Below are 13,886 nucleotides of genomic sequence, written 5' to 3'. Positions count from 1 at the left end.
CCAGCCTGAGCAACATAGTGAGACACTGTTTCTGCAAAAAATAAAAAACTAGCCAGGTGTAGAGGTGCCCACCTATAGTCCCAGCTACTCAGGAGACTGAGGTGGGAGGATCTCTTGAGCCCAGGAGGTCGAGGCTGCAGTGAGCCAAGATTGCACCATTGCACTCCAGCCTGGGCGACAGAGCAAGACCCTGTCTCTGAAAAAGAAAAAAAAAAAAAATCTGTTACCACAAGACTTCAAATTCCACTGTTTCTGACACCCTCTGTTCATGGATTCTCATCTGGAATCTCTACCACCCCCTACTTAACTGCCTCCAAATCACTACCAGTGTCTTCCATTACTGTTTCGTCCATCCGGGGCAGCTTCAGGAGTCATCTCAGGCTCTCTCGTTCCTTCCCAACTTCCCTTCCCCTTCCTTCTTTGGTAACTTCAACATCTGTATTCTCAGCTCACTGCAGGATGTCAGCACCCATGTCCTCACCTCACGGCCTTGCTGGGCCCCAGAGCTTGCGCAGGGCTCTGCATGTGTTCCTTCTCCCTGCTCCATCCTCACAGTGTCTCTAGATATCAGGGCCTCTGGCCTTACCTCTTCCATCCACCCTCGGCTCTCCCTGCCCTGCTGCATCCACGCTGCCCTGACCCCTACCGGGGTGACCCCTACCTATGACCTTTGCCCTCTGCAAATCCACTCTGGGTCCTCTCATGGTCTGCTTCCTCAGCATCCACTTTAGGGTGCAGGCACTCATGGAGAAAATGCAGAGAACTAAGAATTCCTAATGCTTGGTTTCCTGAGAACCCCTGATGTGATCCCGAAAGTCTTCCTGGCAGTTCTGGCCCAGTGGCTGTGATAACTCTTCTCCACTTGTATCACATACTCACTCCTGTCACAGCATCCCCAGCCTCGTGAGACGGCCTTGCGTCTGAGAGGAGCCAGGAATCGGACCGGGGCTTTCTCACCATCCTGCTCACACCCATCTACTTCTTAGAACATGAACCTCTTGAATCAGACACCTCGTAAGCACTGCCTCAGCTCCTTTCAGCCACACCTGTCTTTGATTCCAGCTGCCACTGTAGTGACAACTCTGCCATGAGCCTGACCAGCAGTATGTAGAACTAACTTGCAAGCACCTCTCACCTCCCATCCGAAGCCTTCTCTGTCATCTCTGCAGCCTGGGACAGATGCTACAAACACTCCTGAGTAGTCTCATGAATGCAACCTGCAGTTCCAGGGAGTTAATGCCTCCATGGAGTGATCCTCTGATCAATGGGGGGTTCGAGCTGATGGATAAATGCCTCCTCCTTTCTCAACCCAGACAGACAGTCTTGAGATGCGTGCCTTGTGGCTTCTCAGTGGTTCACAGAATTAAGCAATAATCTACCTTGGGCTGCCTCTCACCGCTTTCCTCTCCCTCACTCTTGCTTCTAGGCATCGCAGTTCCCAATACAGTGCTTGCATATATGTATACATATATGTTTTTCTGATGTTCTACTCTCTGGGGAAATCAGGCTAAGCCACATTCTTTCTTCTTTCCAGATTCTGAAATACATTCTTCTACCTGTGAGCTAAAAGCAGCTGTTCCCAACTCCTGCGTTTCTTCTCTAGTGATGGCCTCACCTCTTCCAATAAGTAGAATTTTGATCTTGATAGTTTTAAGAAATGTATCCTCAGAGCTTTGAAAATCCCTCTTTTCAGAGTACCCCTCATATGGAATTACCTGCATCCGGAAGAATACCTGAAGCATCAAAGTGATATCTTCAGTCCCTTAGATGGTTTTTAAAAAACTAAAGTAGTCATCATACATCATCTTAGTGGCGACATTACCCATGCGCTTATCTGAATCTACAAAGCAGCAGAGTCCCTCTCACTCCACGATAGTTACAGCATGTACGATTAGCAGAGAATAACAAAGGCATGATATGATACAGATGTTGGGCAGCTAACTAGGCACTCTTTCCAAATAAGTGACTCACTCTTGTGCGGCAGTTTCTCAGCGGATGTGATTCCAGTGTGTGCCTTGGCAAAATTTAAAAATTACAACATGGTTTGGACTGTAGAGGTCGATGACAAATGGTAAGAACCATAGATATTAAAGCATAAATGTCAGGAATCTCTTGTACTTTCTATCTCTTAATCCCTGCTGTCGGCTCTTTGGACTTCAGATGTGTATGGCCTCCTCATTCTGAAATGCATAAACTGTCACTTGACTCTAGAGTGCCACTTAGCTGTCATTTCACTGTTGCATAGATCTACTGGAACTTCACTTTCCAAGTCCTCTCACAACTTGCTTGGCCTTACTGTACTTCTCTTATTTGTGGTACCTATTAGCCAACCTTTCCTTGGTCCTCCACTGTCATCCATGAATCTATAACTTTCCTGGTGCTTATATTATTTTACTGGTCACATCCTCTCTCTCTCTCTGTCTCTTTCTCTCCTTTGGGCCTTCTTTCTCTTTTTTTTTTTTTTTGAGATGGAGTCTCCTTCTCTTGCTCAGGCTGGAGTGCAGTGGCACCATCTCAGCTCACTGCAACCTCCACTTCCCAGGTTCAAGCGATTCTCCTGCCTCAGCCTCCCGAGTAGCTGGTATTACAGGCAAGCACCACCACAGCCGGCTAATTTTTGTATTTTTAGTACAGACAGGTTTTTGCCACGTTGGCCAGGCTGGTCTTGAACTCCTGACCTCAAGTGATCCACCCGCCTCGGCCTCCCAAAATGCTGGGATTACAGGCGTCAGCCATGGCGCCTGGCCTATTTTTCCTTTTTTTGAGCAGCCCCTAAAGTGTTGTCCTTAACCCTGCTCTTCTTCATGAGTTCTAGTCACTTGTTTCAGTTATATGACGATCACCCCCGCTTGGAGAATAAACTCAACACAGATGATTAGAAATAAGAGGGCTGTCTTATTGACACTTATTGGTAATCTAGCCTCAGTTTGGATGCTTCCAGAGATGAAAGGCTTGCCTACTTACACAGCAGCTTTTTTTTTTTTTTTTTTCATTTTTGGAGAGCTCTATTCTGTAAAATAATTTCCTATGTATGGCTGAATCTATCTTCTGGGAATTTTGAGACATTGGCTGTTTTTCCACCCTTAAGAGTAACACTCTTCTCGCCTTTTCTTTCTGATAACCCTTAGCAGATAACCCTTGCTCTTTTGGCTCCTATGAAGCTTTTCTGAGTTCCAAACTCTCTCAGACCCAAAATCTCAGAAACATTTTGACTCTTCCTTCTTTAATCCACAGAGCCAACGAATCATCAAGTACTGGAAATTGTAGTTTGAAATTTCTCCTGCAGAAAAAGCATGTTTCAAGGTGTAATAATTAAATATTGTAGAAATAATAACTATTTTTTTTTTTTTTGAGACAGGGTCTCGCTCTATCACCTAGGCTGGAGTGCAGTGGTGTGATCTCGGCTCACTGTAGCCTCGACCTCCTAGCCTCAAGCAATCATGCCATTTCAGCCTCCCAATAGCTGGGACCACAGGCATGCACCACCATGCCCAGCTAATTTTTATATTTTTTTGTAGAGATAGAGTTTTGCTATGTTGCCCATAGTGGTCTCAGACTCCTAGGCTCAAGCAATCAGCCTGTGTCAGCCTTCCAAAGTGCTGGGATTACAGGTGTGAGCCACTGCGCCCAGCCGGAAAGAACAACTTCTCTCAAATTAATTTAGAGAGCTAATTCAAGGGTGATTTTAAAAATCCAATGGAAATTGATACAAGTATCAAAGGAGTTGATACAAGTATTCTGAAGTTCAATGAGATAATAAAGAAAATATTCAAAAAATGAAGAATGATAAGGGGGGATTAGTCATTTGACTTATTAAAACAAAATGATACTTTGAGAGGTTGAGGTGGGTGGATCACTTGAGGCCAGGAGTTCAAGACCAGCCTGGCTAACATGGCAAAACTCTGTCTCTATTAAAAATTCAAAAATTGACTGGATGTGGTGGCAGGCACCTGTTATCCCAGCAACTTGGGAGGCTGAGGCACTAGAATCCTTGAACCAGGAGTTGGGGGTTGCAGTGAGCTGAGATCCACCTGGGCAATAGAGCAAGGCTCTGTCTCAAAAACAAACAAACAAACAAAACAAACAAACAGAAAAAAACCAAAACACAAAAACCAAAATAGCAGTCACTGAAATAGTGCAGTACTGACATGAACAGAGGCAGACTGTAACCACAGGTGGCGGTGCACACCTGTAGTCTCAGCTATTCGGGACAATCACTGGAGCCCAGGAGCTCGAGGCCAGCCTGAACAACACAGTGAGACCTTGTGTCTAAAAAACATTGTTTTGAATTGATATATAAAAGAAGAAAATACATGTTACTGAGGAGATTAAGGATTACTCAGCAATAATTTGGAATCACTGGCTATGAATTTGGAGGAAAATCCAAATATATAGATTGTCACTATGTATTGAATGAAGTCTATATGGGATTAATACGTTTTAAAAAATAAAACCATAGGAAAATGAGGTAAAAATTATTTGAATAGTAAATAAACATTTAAGATAAGAAGTACAGGCTAAGTTTCCCTTATCCAAAGTTTCCCTTATCCAAAATCCTTGGGACCAGAAGTATTTTGGATTTCAGATGCTCTTTGGATTTTGAAATATTTGCATGTACATAATGAGAGATATAGGGGATGGGACCCAAATCTAAACATGACATCCACTTATGTTTCAAATACACCTGACACACATAGCCTTAAAGTAGTTTTATACAATATTTTAAATAATGTTTTGCATGAAACACAGTTTGTGTACATTGAACCATCTGAAAGCAAGTGTCACTATCTCAGTCACCCATGTGGACATTGCTGTTTGGCATCACTGTTATTCCAGGCTCTGCATGTATATGCTAGTGATAAGAATCATTTTTGGCCAGGCGCAGTGGCTCACGCCTGTAATCCCAGCACTTTGGGAGGCCGAGGAGGGCAGATCATGAGGTCAGGAGATCGAGACCACCCTGGCTAACATGGTGAAACCCCGTCTCTACTAAAAGTACAAAAAATTAGCTGGGCGTGGTGGCACAGGCCTGTAATCCCAGCTACTTGGGAGGCTGAGGCAGGAGAATCGCTTGAACCCAGGAGGTGGAGGTTGCAGTGAGCCAAGATCATGCCACTGCACTCCAGCCTGGGCGACAGAGTGAGACTCTGTCTTAAAATAAATAAATAAATAAATAAATAAATAATCATTTTCTTACACTTATTTGCACATGAGTACTGACCAGTAGAAAATATGGCATGCCATCCAATTCCGTTCAGGACATAGGCATGGGCAAGGACTTCATGACTAAAACACCAAAAGCAATGGCAACAAAAGCCAAAATAAACAAATGGGATCTAATTAAACTAAAGAGCTTCTGCACAGCACAAGAAACTGCCATCAGAGTGAACAGGCAACCTACAGAATGGGAGAAAATTTTTGCAATCTACCCATCTGACAAAGGGCTAATATCCAGAATCCACAAAGAACTCAAACAAATTTACGAGAAAGAAACAAACAACCCCATCAAAAAGTGGGCAAAGGATATGAACAGACACTTCTCAAAAGAAGACATTTATGCAGCCAACAGACACATGACGATGTGCTCATCGTCACTGGTCATCAGAGAAATGCAAATCAAAACCACAGTGAGGTACCATCTCACACCAGTTAGAATTGCGATCATTAAAAAGTCAGGAAACAACAGGTGCTGGAGAGGATGTGGAGAAATAGGAATGCTTTTACACTGTTGGTGGGAGTGTAAATTAGTTCAACTTTTGTGGAAGACAGTGTGGTGATTCCTCAAGGATCTAGAACTATAATTACCATTTGACCTAGCAATCCCATTACTGGGTATATACCCAAAGGATTATAAATCATGCTACTATAAAGACACATGCACACATATGTTTATTGTGGCACTACTCACAATAGCAAAGACTTGGAACCAGCAAAATGTCCATCAGTGATAGACTGGATTAAGAAAATGTGGCACATATACACCATGGAATACTATGCAACCATGAAAAAGGATGAGCTCATGTCCTTTGCAGGGACATGGATGAAGCTGGAAACCATCATTCTCAGCAAACTATCACGAGGACAGAAAAACAAACACTGCATGTTCTTACTCATAGGTGGGAACTGAACAATGAGATCACTTGGACACAGGAAGGGGAACATCACACACCAGGACCTATTGTGGGGAGGAGGAAGGGGGAGGGAGAGCATTAGGAGAAATACCTGATGTAAATGATGACTTGATGGGTGCAGCAAACCAACAAGGCCCATGTATACCTATGTATCAAACCTGCATGCTGTGCACACGTACCCTAGAACTTAAAGTATAATAAAAAAAGAAAAGAAAATATGGAATGCCATAAATACAGTGAAAACATAGTGTGTTCAGGGCAACCAAGCTTCTCAGTAGCATTCCTGGAATAGCTGGATCAGCTGCTAAACAGCAGTAGCAACAAACAACAGCAGGTTTCCAGTCTCCACGTACGATGCTGTGTTTTGATGAAGAGGTTACTGTGCACTGTATTTTATTTTTTTAGATGAGAAGAAACTTCAGAAGCAATTGAGAGACCAGGAAGTGGGTCCTCTGGGGCTCATGAGGCATTCTGCTGGATGGCTTTTAAAGATGTTTCCTCCAGAATCATCTGCCTCATTAAAGCATAAATGTCAAGCATAAATTGTTCTTGTCTTAGAAGTCTCTGTTTGACTTTATAAACTGGATATGATTTCTTGTTCTGTTATGAATGCGTGGTGCTCTGGTCCTTCAATGAGCCCATCATACGTTTTCATTATGTCGTCTAGAGGCAAATTTTCTGCAGTGTTAACCACGTTATCTTCATCATTGTGCCCCTGCATTTTGACTGTGACCCATCACACGAGGTCAGGTGAGAAATCTTCCACTTGTGGCATCATGTTGGTGCTTAAAAAGTTTCAGATTTTGGAATATTTTGGATGTGAAATTTTAAGATTAGGGATGCCCAGCCTGTAATAGATGGTGCAACCACTTTGGAAAACAGTCTGACAGTTCCTTGAAAGGTTAAAGATAGAGCTACCATATGACCAGGCAATTCCACTGGAAGGTATGTACCCAAGAGAAGTGAAACACGTGTTCACACAAAAACTTGTACGTGAACGTTCATAGTAACATCATTCATCATACCCCAACAGTGGCAACAACCCATGCCCATCAGCTGATGAATGGATAAATAAAATGTGGTATATCCACACAACGGAATATTATTCAGCACTGAAAGAGAATGCTGTACTGATACATACTGCTACATGGATAAACCTTGAAACATTAAGTGCAAAAAGCCAGTGTGAAAGCACCACATATGGTATGATTTCATTTATATGAAATGTCCAGAAGAGAAAAATCCATAGAGACAGAAAGTAGATTGGCAATTGCCTAGGGCTGGAGGTGAGATGAAATGGGGAATAACTGCTAATGCATATGGGGCTTATTTTTGGGGTTATGAAAAGCTTCTAAAATTGATTGTGTTGATGGTTACACAATTCTGTGAATATACTAAAACCAACGAAGTTTGCACTTTACATGGGTGAATTGTGTAGTATTTGAATTATGTCTCATTAAAGCTGTTAAAGAAGAAGTAATTGAAGAAGTCAGAAATAAAATGTATTAGAGAAACAGAACTGATAGGCTATATATAGATGTATAGAAAGGGATTTATGATGAGGGATTAGCTCACATAATTGTGGAGGCTGAGAAATCCCTTCATCTGCCATTTGCAAGTCGAAGGTCCAGGAAAGCCAGGTACAGTATCAGTCTGAGCCCAAAAGCCTGAGACCCAGAGGAACCAATGATGTGAGTCTAGGTCTGAGCCTAAAGGCCCGAGAAGTTGGAGAGCTCATGTCCAAGGGCAGAAGAAGATGGATGTCCCAGCTGAAGCAGAGAGAGCCAATTCACCTTTCCTCCACCAGCTATTTGCTTGTTAACCCTGATTGTGCAAAGAGCTCAGTATGCAAAATATACGTCTAAGAGGGAGGGAGGCTGGGCGCCGTGGCTCACACCTGTAATCCCAGCACTTTGGGAGGCTGAGGCAGGTGGATCATTACGTCAGGAGATCGAGACCATCCTTACTAACATGGTGAAACCAAATCTCTACTAAAAATACAAAAAATTAGCTGGGCGAGGTGGCGGCGCCTGCAGTCCCAGCTACTCAGGAGGTTGAGGCAGGAGAATGGCATGAACCCGGGAGGTGAAGCTTGCAGTGAACCGAGATAGCGCCACTGCACTCCAGCATGGGCAACAGAGCGAGACTCCAACTCAAAAAAAAAGAAAAAGGGAGAGGACACACAGGAGATCTGGGCAACGAACTAGCTGTAGTATTTAAACAACCATTGTAATAGGTTGTTTATGTATCCAGGTGGAGAGCCAGTGATGAGGGAACTTGCTGGGCTTAGTTTCTGAATCTCCATCAAACCTGTGCCTTCGGCTAAGCTGGGGATCTGCTAGCTGCCTACTAAAGGATGGGTGCCTGGAATCCACTGACAGTTTCATATATGGTGTGTTCTGGAGCATCAGCCATTGAGCTGGGGAGAGAGCCCTGGCTCAGAAGACTATGAGGGTGCACAGGATTAACTGGGGCTTCATCACCCAAGGGAGGGTGCCTGTAGGACTCAGTTTCAGGGACAGTTTCAACCTCCTGGTACCATCTTTCACTTATGTCCCACACTTCCAGTTAGCCTTGTGCCTCATCTACATACCCACACCCTGATATTTGCTAAACTGTCTGGACCATGAACATCGCCTCGGATTCTGCTTCAAGCCATAGCTGAGCAGGCAACTCCACATAGGCCCCAAGGCCTGTGTATTTCTGATCAAGTCCTCCACCTACTGGTGACGCTTGATTCTCACGTAGCTAGGGTTTACCAACAACACTTGTCTTTCCAGACTGTTCTATTAGAGTGAATGCTGACACTCCCTCCATCCCATTACTACTAGAAGTTTCAGACCATTAACAACAACAACAAAAAATCAATGCCTGTTGGAGGAGCTATCCGTGAAGCAGCAACAGGAGACTGACTGCTTTTGTTATGAGCCAGAATCTGATGTGATAAAACCAGAAACAAAAACCAGCCCCTTGCCTTGGTGAAAAAGGGGGTCACTAGGCAAAAGGATGGCGAAAAAGGCCACCTGCATTCCTCATTCAAACTCTTCCTCATTCCTTGATTTCTCCCTGCATTCCTCATTCAGACTCTTCCTCATTCCTTGATTTCTCCCAATAGGTAGCCGTCAGATATGAGAGTCGGTGTTGTTATAAACCTCTTCAAGAACATTGGGGAAGAGGCCGGGCATGGTGGCTCACGCCTGCACTTTGCGCCTCCCAGCACTTTGGGAGACTGAGGAGGGCAGATCATGAGGTCAGGAGTTCAAGACCAGCCTGGTCAATATGGTGAAAACCCCATCTCTACTAAAAATACATAAATTAGCTGGGTGTGGTGGAAGGAGCCTGTAATCCAGCTACTTGGGAGGCTTAGGCAGGAGAATAGCTTGAACCTGGGAGGCAAAAGTTGCAGTGAGCTGAGATCGTGCCACTGCACTTTAGCCTGGGCAACAGAGTGAGACTCCATCTTAGAAAAAAAAAAAAAAAGGACTATTGGGGAAGAAATAGCAAACCCTGGACGTTTCAGATCATTAAACTACCCCTTGTGTGACTTGCCCACAATAATGTTTTTACAAACTCATGGAATTTTACTGCCTTTAGGGGATGAACAGTTGCAGTCATGTTCTGATTTGATTATTCAGAAATGAAATTTATGCTTTAAATTTCATCCAGGATTTATAGAATTAAAAAAGTTATTATTCAGTATTTGAAATATCACTTTGCAAAAGCAGAAAAGCCATAAATGTGTTAAGCTGGCTAAGAAAATTAAGATGGCAGTAATACATTTTCTAATAAAAATCATAGCATAATAGCAAAATTACTGCAGAAAACCAGTTGTTGTGGCAAAGACATAAAATGTTACAGCTGCAATAATATGCTATTTGTTCCAGCTTTTTTTTTTTTTTTTTAAGATGGAGTTTCACAACCTCTGGCCTTCCAGGTTCAAGCTATTCTCCTGCCTCAGGCTCCCAAGTAGCTGGGATTACAGGCATGTGCCACCACGCCTGGCTAATTTTGTATTTTTAGTAGAGACAGGGTTTCTCTATGTTGGTCAACTGGTCTCGAACTCCTGACCTCAGGTGATCTGCCTGCCTTGGCCTCCCAAAGTGCTGGGATTACAGGTGTGAGCCACTGTGCCCAGCCAAATATAACTGATTTTTAAATCCAATCTGTTTTTACTGTGGGAATTTGATCCATTAATATTATTATGGTATATTTAGGTTTGTATTTATTATCTTACTCCATCATGAATTTGTTTTTTATCCCAATCACCTCCTTCATTTTAATTCTAAGCTTTCTGAGGTTTGTTTTGTGGAGATGGGGTCTTGCTGGGTCACCCAGACTGGAATGCAGTGGTGCAATCATAGCTCACTGCAGCCTCCAACTCCTGGGCTCAAGCGATCCTTCCACCTCAGCCTCACGACTAGCTAGGACTACAAGTTGCATGCCACCACACTCAGCTAATTTTTAAATATTTTGTAGTGATGAGGGTCTTGCTATGTTGCCCAGGCTGGTCTCAAACTCCTGGTGTCAAGAGATTCTCCCATCTTGGCCTCCCAAAGTGGTGGGATTACAGGTGTGAGCCACCTCGCATGGCCAACAGTGATTGCTTGATAGTATGTTTCCAAAAAAAAAAAAAAAAGATAATCAAATTAGAACACCACACAAGGAAGCTTTGCTAATATGAGCTTCTGTTCTTCACCTATGGAATCTGACTGAGTCCATGGGGCTGGATTTGGTGAAGTGTTGGACAAAGGAGTCATCCTAGATACATAAACAAGAGAAAAGTACATGAAAAAGTACAAGTGATAATGAGGGAAACAGCAAGTTCATCATGAACTACAGATAACCTCTATTTTCTCTTCATTTCTTTTCCTGTCTAGCTTAGGTGGTTTCTGGTAATTTCCCTGGGAATGAAGTGCCCAATTGTATTTCTTTAAATTTACTGAAGTACAAATTTTAAGGTAGGAAGAAGATGATAAAAACTTTTCCTAGGAAAGTTAAATGTGATCAGCCCAACAGTGAGACAGCTCTAAACATCCAATCCTCAGTTACACCCATTAACTCAAGAAACGAGAGCGTTGCTCTTTCTTCCACTAGATGGCAATGTTTCTCTGCGCACCAACCAGACACGCAGGCTCTCCCGCAAGGTAGCCAGTGTCCCCTAGGAGGCCTCCCGGGCTCGCAGCACCTGCTCCCGACCCAAGGAGCCACCTACGACGTGGTACAGGCTTCTACTTAGCTGGAGGAAGGAGAGGTGCTGAGGGTCCCCTGAGTCTGTGACTAAGAACTGGGGAAGCAAGGGAGTGAAAGAAAGAGGGAGGGTATTTCCAGCACGCAAGCACTTCAGTGAAAACACACCGAAGCGAATGCCTTTCCCAGGGAGTATCTTTGGACCTAATTCAGGATTTGAAATGAAGCTTTCTTTCCTTCTTCCTTTATCCACTTGTCTTGGAAAGCATCTGAATAATAGGCAGTGCTGCTTTAGGTCTGAGTATGACCCAGCTGGAGGTCAATTCAATTTACAAGATGCTCACTTTATGTCATTGCACCATTAAAAGTAATTGCAAAACCACAATTACTTTTGCACCAATGTAATAATTAAAAAACAAACATCTATCCACTCCTCAACTTCCCAGAACAGTTCTTTTAGTATTGCCTCTTTTTGTGGATAGATACGTTTGGAGACAAATGTTCAAAAAATCATTCTAGCACCTCAGTAGGTACAGAGAAGTATTTGGTAGGTACTGAAGAGGCATGGTCAGATTGCTGTATAATCACAGTGGATCATTAAAAATGACACTGCCCACCCCCTATGTATACCGGGGTTGTACTTTAAAATTTTTGGACCTCAAAATACATTTTCTAATTAAAATATTGTACATGGCTGTTAGTTTTCTGAGTTAGCCCACAATATTACTTCCTATTTTATCGTATTCCTTTATCATTTGAGTCATCTATGGCAATTATAAAAAATATAGGCCAGGCACAATGGCTCACGCCTGTAATCCCAGCACCTTGGGAGGTTGAATTGGAGGATCGCTTGAGGCCAGGAGTTTGAGACCAGCCTGGGCAACACAGTGAAGCTGGATCTCTACAAAAAAAATTTAAAAGCTAGCCTGGCATGGTGGTATGGGCCTGTAGCCCTAGCTACTCAGGAGGCTGAGATAGAACGATCACCTGAGCCCAGGAGTCTGAGGCTGCAGTGAGCTATGATCATGCCACTGCATTCCAGCCTAGGTGACATAGTGAGACTCTATCTCTATAAATAAATAAATAAAATAAAATAGAGAGAAAGATATTATAATCTCCCCAAATTTCATCCCCAGATACAACCATTGTCAACATTTTTGGTACCAATATTTTTCTCTACACATTACCAAAAAGTTGTCATAATTTTAAATTCTTCACAGCGACTAGGTGCTAAAGACTTTAGGTGACCTGACTTTAGGTGACTCCTCTTGTCTGTGTTCTGCTGTCACCCACCCAAGACAATTTTTTTCTTTTTTTTTTTTTTGAGACAGAGTCTCGCTCTGTTCCCTAGGCTGGAGTGCAGTGGTGCAATTTTGGCTCACCACAACCTCCGTCTCCTGGGTTCAAGTGATTCTTGTGCTTCAGCCTCTCGAGTAGCTGGGATTACAGGCATGTGCCACCACACCTGGCTAACTTTTTATATTTTTAGTAGAGACGGGGCTTCCCCATGTTGGCCAGGCTGGTCTCAAACTCCTAACCTCAGGTGATCCACCCTCCTCGGCCTCCCAAAGTGCTAGGATTACAGGCGTGAGCCACAGCACCCGGCTGGCAGAGCAATTTTTACCTGTTCTCTGAAGATTTTCCAGCTCACTCGAGGTGACATGGTTTCTCCATTTCCTGACTGCTGAGGTGCGGGGAGGCATCATCACCAGGTTCTCAAGTATGTTCTGTGTTCTACGATGGTTTCCTGTTGTTAACCCTTTCGTCTTACTATTTCTTTGAGAGTAGAAGCCATGCTTTAGTAAGTGCTTAATAACACCTAATAAATATTTGTTGACTAGTCCATTAGTTGAAGTCTAGCCCCATAAGCCTCCATTTTTCACCGGTAAAATGTCAGTCCCCAACTCTGTCGCTTGCCTTCACAAGCTAATATCCACACTACAGAAAAGGACCACAGAGGCAGGATTGGGCCCCAGATCAGGATAAACCATTGTGGCCAGATATATTTCAGGACAAAAGTGGGAACTTGGGTTCTTGGTTTTGGAGAGCTCATTGACTATAGAGTTCTGCAAACATTTTTGTACTTAAGTGTTGTTTTAAAGCTCAAGTTGGTTTCTCTACATGATATGGTCTTTTTCTCCCTACCATGGGAAATTAGCATTAAAAATGGTCTTAAAACATATTGAAGCCCACTTGTTTTTCATAAGGAAACATGAAAAATGTTCAGACTTCACCAGTAGTTGAACAACGCAAATGGTGGCAACTTATATAATTAGCCAACCTGTTTTAAAATGAAGTTTTGCTATGCTGGTGAGGTCTTGGCAAAGTGCTACATCCTCATGTAGCCAGTTACAATGTAAGTTGGTTCAACCCTTTGAAAAGCAGGTAGCAATTCTGATCTAAGAACCATAACAATGTTTATTTATTTATTTTTTTGATCAAATAGTCCTGGGTTTTGGAATCTATCCTAGACAAAGCATCTGAAGGGAGTTGAATGCTCTGGGTTTGAAAATGTTCACTATAATCTTTATTTTTAGCATTGAAAACTGGGAAACAAGCTACTAATAA

This window comes from Mandrillus leucophaeus, unplaced genomic scaffold (genome assembly GCF_000951045.1).
Source record: "Mandrillus leucophaeus isolate KB7577 unplaced genomic scaffold, Mleu.le_1.0 Scaffold345, whole genome shotgun sequence".
In the NCBI taxonomy this organism is placed as follows: domain Eukaryota; kingdom Metazoa; phylum Chordata; class Mammalia; order Primates; family Cercopithecidae; genus Mandrillus; species Mandrillus leucophaeus.
Note: the sequence above shows the minus strand (reverse complement) of the source record.